Source organism: Cnephaeus nilssonii (assembly GCF_951640355.1).
Source record: "Cnephaeus nilssonii genome assembly, chromosome: 1".
Classification (NCBI taxonomy): domain Eukaryota; kingdom Metazoa; phylum Chordata; class Mammalia; order Chiroptera; family Vespertilionidae; genus Cnephaeus; species Cnephaeus nilssonii.
The window spans coordinates 45,519,886-45,529,018 of NC_137072.1; positions in this window are offsets into that span (position 1 = coordinate 45,519,886).

Below are 9,133 nucleotides of genomic sequence, written 5' to 3' on the forward strand. Positions count from 1 at the left end.
CCTTCCTCTTTGAAATCAATAAAAAAATATTTTTAAAAATAAATTAATTAAATAACTTCACATGAGATTATATTTGAGGTTGAAAGCCACAATTTTAGTATGTAAAATACAAATTAGCAATCTAGTTATTTTTATTTCCTTTAGAGAAAAAATGGGAAAATAAAAATATTGCAAGCACATGTAAGTGATTTGTGTGTGTGTGTTGTTTGGACTTTGAAAGCACAATTTGTTTCAAATCTAAGTCCAATTAAAAAATAAAAAAAACACTCTATGAACCATACCAAAGACACTGACTTTATATATATTTTACTCTCAATTTTCCCCAATTGGCTTTAGTTGCTCACTTTACAAGAAAGAGAGATTAAAAGTGAGAACACATACAGAAAATTATTTTTTTTGTATTTCTTCAGCATACGTTTTGCCTTTAAATATTAATATCATTCAACTAAGTAATTTCTAACATGGACTCAAAATAAGACCATTTGTAATGCAAAACTTTCATGGGGACAGTGATTAAAATATAGAGAGGAAGAAGTGCTTCCTAGGTCTTCTTTACATTTCTTACGTATGTTTTCCATTTTATTTCTATGCAAATGATTTTACATAGAAATAAATATTCACCCCTCAAACCAAACAGTTTTCTTCAGAGCCAGAAAATTAATCAATGCACAGAAATCTACCCTATTTTCCCTGAGAAATGTTATCCCTGTGAGTTATGAAATCTTTGGTTTGGGTTTCTTGCATTTCTAACTAGAAAAATTTCCCCCATAATCTATGTAAGTTTATCAGAATGCTCTCTGGAGAGAAGGAAAGATCTTTCCCAGTGATGTTGTGATTTATAATAAGAAATATGTATTTGGTCTTCATCCATTTCTGGCATAGGGCTCCTAAAACCCTTGGGGTTTTCTAAGTGGTAAGGGAGGTAAAATTAATTTTTGTTATGTTATGAGGTGACTTTTGGATCTCACCTATAGATTGAGGCTGGTTGCCAAGGAACCAACCATGTTATTTGAGGTATGGAACTTTCAGTACCATCCCCACCATCCCCTACAGCCCCCAATAAACACACACACACACACACACACACACACACACACACACACACAGACATCTCCAGGGAGAATCCCTGAGATAATGATTGAAAATGGTTCTCTCTCCTAACCATAGGGAGAGGCAGAGGGGCCAGGAAGATCCTCAAATGAGAGGTTTTACTGCACTTGGCCCATGCCAGTCCCCAGTGCAATCTGTCCACCTGAAGAGAATTGGTGAGGGCTCCATGGCTCACACACATCTTTTTTTTTTATTATTATGTATATTTTTATTGATTTCAGGAAGGAAGGGAGAGGGCATAAGAGATACAAACATCAATGATGAGAGAGAATCATTGATTGGCTGCCTTCCGCATGCCCCCTACTGGGGATCAAGCCTGCAACCCAGACATGTGCCCTGACAGAGAATCCAACCGTGACTTTCTGGTTCATAGGTTGACACTCAACCACTGAGCCACACCAGCCAGGTTCATACACATCTTTGATTTGATGACAAAGTCCAGAAATAGAGAAGAGAGTGAGGAAGGGGAGAGGAATATAGTGGAGAGAGAAGAGGTATTTTGCAAACCAGAGAACAGGGCCACAGGAAAAGCTTTATGCCGTCTAAGTGGAGGGATAAAGGCGAAAGTAAATTACAGAGTTATTTTATGAATGGCAGCAAAGGCCAGGGAGACCTTATGGGAAAGTAAGCCAGGCTTCGTTGTTCTTCAATATAAAAAAAATCTCAGTATTGCACTGGAGAAAAATGGAATGCTCATCAATTATATTAAAAGTAGATTGACTTATTAAAAATGCAGCAATGTTTGCCAAAAGTAGATGGAAAACAGAAATTCAAAACAAGGTGAGGTCATTTGCAAAACCCTAGTCCCACCACTAACTCCCAGCAGCTGACAGTTCTGCATCAGCAAGGTGCTGATGGGAGGTGGGTGGGAAAGAGGAGGCCAAATGGATCAGCGGGGAGAAAAACCAAGAAAGAATTTATAGGACCTTTCCCCTACATCATTTTCCAATATTGAGAAAGACATTTCTCTTTTCCCTCTATTTAATAGGCATTGATATCAATTTAGAGTCTAAGTTACATCCTTGTGGAAATCAGGATTTCCTTAATATACCTACTCTAGATGCATGCCCATTTATCTTATTACAGCTAAAACCAGCCAAACTCTGTTAATTTCTGAGCCTGAATCTGGATAACCACTCTCTTTCTATAATACTGGAATTATAATTCTAAAGCTTGAAGTAACTTAAAAAATATCTACTCCATATTTCTCAAGTTCCTTGTTAGGGAAAGTCAAATTCAGAAAAGTCCATTGATTTGCCTTATTTTACAGAGCATGGTAGTAGCAGCAACACCAGGGCAAGAGTCAGGACTTCTGGCATCTGCTTCACTATAAAATTAAAGAAAATGAACACTTGGCTTTGAGTAATTAATTAAAGAACAAGGCTTAGAATGCTAGCTAGTGGGTATTCCAGCAGTACGTGGTTATTATATTGCTTTAATAAGGTCTATTAAATCCTGATATAACTAAAATAGCAGGAATGTTAGCATGCAAAAACATTAGTCCTGGTTCAACTAATTTAGGGCACCATATTATTGCAGAAGACCGGAGAAAAACCAAGCAACGCTTTTAGAGAAAAGGAGTTACACTGTTTATTACACCAGCGGACTCAGTAGAATAACTTCCCAAGTCTGAGCAAAGTAACATGCAGGGAGCTTTTCTTTTATATTTTTCTGGGGGCTTTGTCCCTCAAATATGGATTATGCTTCTGGTCCTTTCATGGGCTTTGCAAAAAAGGCCCCAGGTGTTGGGGGTCTTGAGACCATATCTAATGGTTTGGCCTGGCACCAGTACTAATAACCTCCCCCTCTGGGGCTGTGCACTGTTCATAGTTTATGGCCTCTTGCAAGACCAGTTTCTGGGAAAGAGGCAGTGGCTTAATTATAGGTTATCAAGAACGTACACTGGGCTTGCTGGCACAGATTCAGATTGCTAGCCTCCCCTCCCCCAAATATCAGGATTACATTGGAATTAGCCTTTTAACCTTCTCATCCCCGGCCCCCCTTGTCCCAAAGCTTTTCTTTAGCCTTGTGGTACAACGACTACGGGATGTTACAATGAATAGGGATGACAACTGCTCTTAGCTGCTTCCTACTGATAAGGGGCAATGACCAAGGGGTTAGCATTCTGTTTCTTCCTCTCAGAGGGGTTTGTAGGGAATTCTTCTGGTTTGTAGGACCATCTGAAGTTTAAACACATCTAGGAAAGATGAGATAAAGCGAGTTAAGAAATTTAGAAGACATGGTCCTAATGTTATGGTTATGAGTAGCATTAACAGTACTCCTGCCAATGGGAGAAGACATTTCTACCATATAAAGCTTTAAACACATTCTTTTAGAGCCCTGGTCCATGTGACTCAGTGGGTTGGTCATAGTTTTGTGCACCAAAAATGTTGCTGGTTGGATTCCTGGTCAGGGCCTGAGTTGGAGGCTGGATCTCCAGTAGGGGGCATGCAGGAGGCAGCCCTTCACATCAATGTTTCTCCCTCTCTCTCCCTCTCCCTCCCTCTCTCTCTCTAAAAGTCTTTTTTTAAAAAAACCACCCAAAAATATTCTCTTAAAACTGTTGCCATAATAAAGACTTACTTTTTAAAACAAACAAACAATGGGGTGATGAGTAGCAAAAGCTTTCCCACCTATTCCTGGGGAAATCAGGAAAAGCTAGTGTGATTGGCAAAGTTTGCAAAGGAGACATTAAATAAAAGTCAGCTCTTGTTACTTTAATCATCAACATGATGGAATTTTTTTTTTTTAACAATCACTGTCAATTTGCACATGAAGTCACTATTCAATCATCCAAATTTGAAACAGAAAGTTTTCTTCCACAGTGGGATTAAACATTAAGACATTACAAATTATGAGAAGTTGACTGTAATCAATTACTACTCTTACAGCTTCTTTTCTTCTCAATGGGTTCTTCAAATTAGGTCACACAAAACATGATTTCCAGAAGATCAGATGTGGGTGCATTTAGAGGCAGAAAGAATAATATTTTTCTTTTGAAGACCAGAAAAAAGAATTAAATGATTTAGATATTAGAATTCTCATTGGTTTTAGAGAAAAGTTGGCTTCTGGAAATATATAAACTTGACAGGTATATATAGAATACCCAGTGGTGCTGCACTAAAAATGTAATAAGTGGCTCTTGGGGCCCCAGCATTAGAGCATTTTTAAGAAGTTCAATTCTTCCAAGGCATTGTGACTTCTGCATTGCCAATTTCAGCATTACTTAATGTCTCAGCTTCTTCTGTGGGAAAATGGAAACTTTCCATACACTTCTCAGATTTATTGGAAAGTGAATGACTAAACATTTTTAAAAGGAATTCCCATGAAAACTCTGAGATGCTTTACTCTCTAAGTCCCATTGTGCACAGTTTTCAGTGTCTTGAGATCAAAGTAATCTAAATGAATAGCTTAGCTCATGGAACAGGACAAAATGGAGAGAAGGAATATTGAATATTTGTGGGAGATAGCCTAGCCTGCAGTCCTCTGCTCTTTTTTCTTTACATTGTCACTGAGAGAACTCTTCTCTTTGGGATACCAATATAATATGAAGGTTCAGACATAGGCTTTTAAGTCAGACAGTATAGGACTGAAGCCTAGTTCTTTCAATTACCAGCCATGTGACTCTAAATAAGTCGCTTCATATCTCTTGAGCCTATTTATTTTAAATTTATGAAATACATGTGAGAGAATGGTGAGTAGAATAGTTTCCACTATCCACGAGCTGCTGAGGCCCAAGGCTGATAATAAAGGCTCCAATTCCCCTTTGTTGTATACTTGTTTTCTCAAATCCCATTGCAGTAGGGGTGTGCACGTGACCCAATTCTGACCAATAAGATGTAAGGATATGTCTTCCTGAGATTTCTGGTTAATATTTTGTATCAGATATGAGAGACAAAGCTTCATAAAGAGAAAGCCTTTGTCTTTTGGCTCTGGGCTTCCTATATATACATATCTTTGACCTGGGGGTATGGTGGGGCACACTTAACTTGGCAATGATAAGCCACAAATAAGAAGAACCAGCATAGAGGGGACTGCTGAGAGAGAAGATGGAAAGAGAGATGATGTTTTTGATGACATCAGAGAACGGCTGAATCAGCCCTAGGCTCCTGACATCCAGACTTCTGAAAACGTAAGATAAACTAGTGTCTTCAATGGTTGAGTTCCACCCCTCCCCACCCCCCGCCCGCTTTTTTCAATGAATTACATTAGGCTTTGTGGATAAGTTATTTTGCTGAATTGAAAGTCCAAAGAAAGTATCTAGTACCACAATCTATCACTGTTTATCTTATGAATTATGGAATGTTGTGCTATACAGTTTGTTTGCCTTCAAGATCTGACCCTTCTACTTCAGCCTTCTATATTTGCAAAAAGACTGGCCATCTTGGGCTTTCTCAATAGACTCCCGTGTCAGGCTTCCAGTTTGCTTCAGCCAATGGGAGTCACCAGCAAGAGAGGAGATGGTGGAAAGAGAGTGAGGGTGGATATTTACTCACTCCTCTCTCTTCCTTGTGAGTCACCATGGGTTGAGATTTTGTTCATCCTCTGTCAGAAGCCAGTGTTCCTGTCAGGTAACACCTACTCTCTAATGACCACTTCCTTCCTTAACCCCTCCAGGCAGGTAGCCCCTCACTCATGCTAGCCCCAGGGAACCATCTCATCTTTGTTGGTTTCTCTCATCAATGCCCACACCTTTATAAATAGGCCCCTTAGTAATTCTCCTCAGTTGTCCCATTTGTATATGTCATCTATTTCCTGCTGGATTCTGACCTAATTAAGTAGAAAGAACATGGCATTTTGTATATAAGCTAAGGGTACAAAAAACAACTAACAAACCTTACCAACTACACTAAGGCAAGTGACATAAGAGAGCTGAACTTTTAAAGTGGGATAATAATAACTACTCCAAAGGATTATTGTGAGGATTAAATATGAAATGCCTTAATAGTGCCTGGCACATAATAGATGTTTAATAAATACAACTTCCTTTTCCTATCACCTTAACTCCAAGTCTTCCTTTGATTACTGAATAAGGATCAGTTAATTCCAAAGACACCCACTTTATATAGAAGATCTAAGGCCATAAGATGAAAAATAAAGAAATGGCTCAAGTACCTCTGCCATCTCTTCACCACAGCCATTGTAAACCTCAGTAATTGACTATGGTACTTGTTCTCACTGAGCTCTGATGTGATCTCAGAATCCTTCCAGTCCAATTTTTCCTCTTCCTCAGACATCTTTGTTTCTAATCATTCCAGGAACATGGAAGTTCCAAAGTAGATTGTGAGGTGCTTAAAGTAACAGACAAAAGTTGACATTTTTAGAATTATCTCTGACTAGAGGCCCAGTGCATGATTTAATCATGCACCTGGTGCACCAGCGGGCTGGCTGTCCGCGGGTGCCCCAGGCCTTCCGAAAGCCTCCGGCGCTGCGGAGGCTTTCGAAAGGCCTTGCGCCGGAGCAGACAGCCGGCCGGGTCCCCCGCTTTGGCCTTTGATCGCGGGGGACCCGGCTGGCTGTCCGCCGGTGCCCCAGGCCTTCTGAAAGCCTCCGGCAGCCATGGCACAGACGCTGAGCTCGCCGCTGGCGCCGCGAGCTCAGCGTCCTGCTGGCCCAATCAGCTACCCCGGCCACCCTGAGTCCCGCCCCCTGCGTCTCCTGCTGGCCCAATCGTGGGCGTAGCGGAGTGATGGTAATTTACATATTACCATTTTATTATGTAGGATAGCCTATAGAAGCTAAGATTTGGAGCATGATTTTTTTTTTCCTAGTGGCTGAACAATGAATTATACATTCAGCTCCTGGTAGCATTCTTGGGTGCAACCTGAAATAAATTAAATAAGGGAACAAAACAAGAAGACTGAGTTCTTTCTCACACAGAGCAGATTACATGATCCATTTACATCTCCACATCACAGCACATAGTGGCAGATCCACATATTGGAAGGTCTGGTTATACTCCATTACATGCAGAATGGATTCCCTGTGCACATTGATGGTTTTGTTTAAGGACTAATCAGCTAGTCGATAATATTGATTTTTAGGAAAATTTCTAGCAGCAGCATTTGCATTTAAATAGAAATGCAACACCTCTTTGATAAAAAAAAAAAAGCTGACTACAGTATGAAACATTGCTGCTACATTGCATTCATTCTCTCATTCAATTATTGTTTGTGATACACAAGTTATATAATCATGGGACCAAAATCCTCAGTTATTCCATGTGCACTTTAAAAAGGAAATAAAACCAAAGAGATATTGTTGTGCATAATATTTTATGCAGCTTGTAAATTAACTAAAATGATGAAGAAAATGTTAAAATTTTGAGGTATCACATAGAACTTCAAGGTATATTTCCTAGCTTGTAACTGAAAAAGTAACATAAATGGCTAGTGTTTTTGACAAGCATGTGTGTATGTGTGTCTGTTGGGATATATGTACACTTTCCCTCAAGGAATATTATCAGGTATGGTATGTGTGGGTATGTATTTTATAACATTTATGAGCACATGTATGAAGGTATGAAGGCACTGAGCTAAGTACTTTCCATAATATACTAACTAAACAGTCCTAACAAAATAAATTTAAAATATATTGCTTGCCCTAGATGGTTTGGCTCAGTGGATAGAGTGTCGGCCTGTGGACTGAAAGGTCCCAGGTTCGATTACAGTCAAGGGCACATGCCCAGGTTGCGGGCTCAATCCCCAGTGAGGGGTGTGCAGGAGGCAGCCAATCAATGATTCTCTCATCATTGATGTTTCTATCTCTCTCTCTCCCTCTCCTTTCCTCTCTGAAATCAATAAAAGAATATATATATATATATATATATATATATATATATATATATATTGCTTATTATTATCCCCATTTTATAAATGAAAAAAATCAAGGTTCAAAAAATATTATGCTAATCATCCAAAGTGCCAGAGTTTGTAAATGGCAGAATTAAAACTCAAATACAAGGATCCTATTCCAAAGTCAGTGCTCTTTAAGGTTCATTACACTCTCTCATGTATGTACCATCACTTGCTGGTGTTCTTGTCCCAGCATTACGAAGGGTTCAGCAATCTGGAGAAAGGCTGTGCATAGATTCAATGAGTCCAAAGATGAAAGATAGTTTTGAAAGGCATTAGGGGTCAGAGGAGCTTCAGCTAAAGGAGCTAAAGACTCTAAGTTCTTAGTTCTTCTTTCCTCAGGACCCCATGCTTTTTATTAACACAATTTGTCCTAAGGCAAGGTGGAGACATACACTTCAAAGGGTAGGGTTTACAGAAGCATTGTCAGATTGGGGAATAACCTACAGCTGTTCAGGTGTTTGGCCAACAGGAGGCAATAACATATAGATTAAGATGCCCTGAGCTGTCTGGCAGCAAACGATTATCCTATTTAGGTTTGGGGGAGATGCTTTTTAGCTGCTCCAACAGATGATCACATATGTGGCTCAGACCTTGTTGAGCCCCCAAGCTTCATCAACCTTTTGATGAAACTCTTGTAATTATGACATGCTGGAACTGGTTTCCGGCAATCACTGATAATTATAAAAGGCAAACCAATAAATACTCATTGCATAGAAAAAAAAAGCAAGTTAAAAAGTATAGTTATTTATATATATAAAAGCCTAAGCGACTGGTTGACCAAATGACGAGTTGACTGGTCACTATGATGCACACTGACCACCAGGGGTAGACGTTCAACACAGGAGCTGCCCCCTGGTGGTCAGTGCACTCCCACAGCCAACCTTCCATGGCTGGCCAACCTCCCACAGCCCCTCCCCCTGGCAGCTGGCCCCGATAGGCCCTGATCAGGGCCGGCCCCATCAGCCCTGATTGCCAGCCAGGCCAAGGGACCCCACCCATGCATGAATTCGTGCACCAGGCCTCTAGTTTAATATAATAAAGGTCCACAATAAATGAAGAACACAATTACAAAAAGTTATTAATAATGAAATGGAGAGGACAAGGAAGTATGGGAATTAATGTTTAATATTTCTGTTTATTTAGCAAACATTTATCAACCCCCCCCC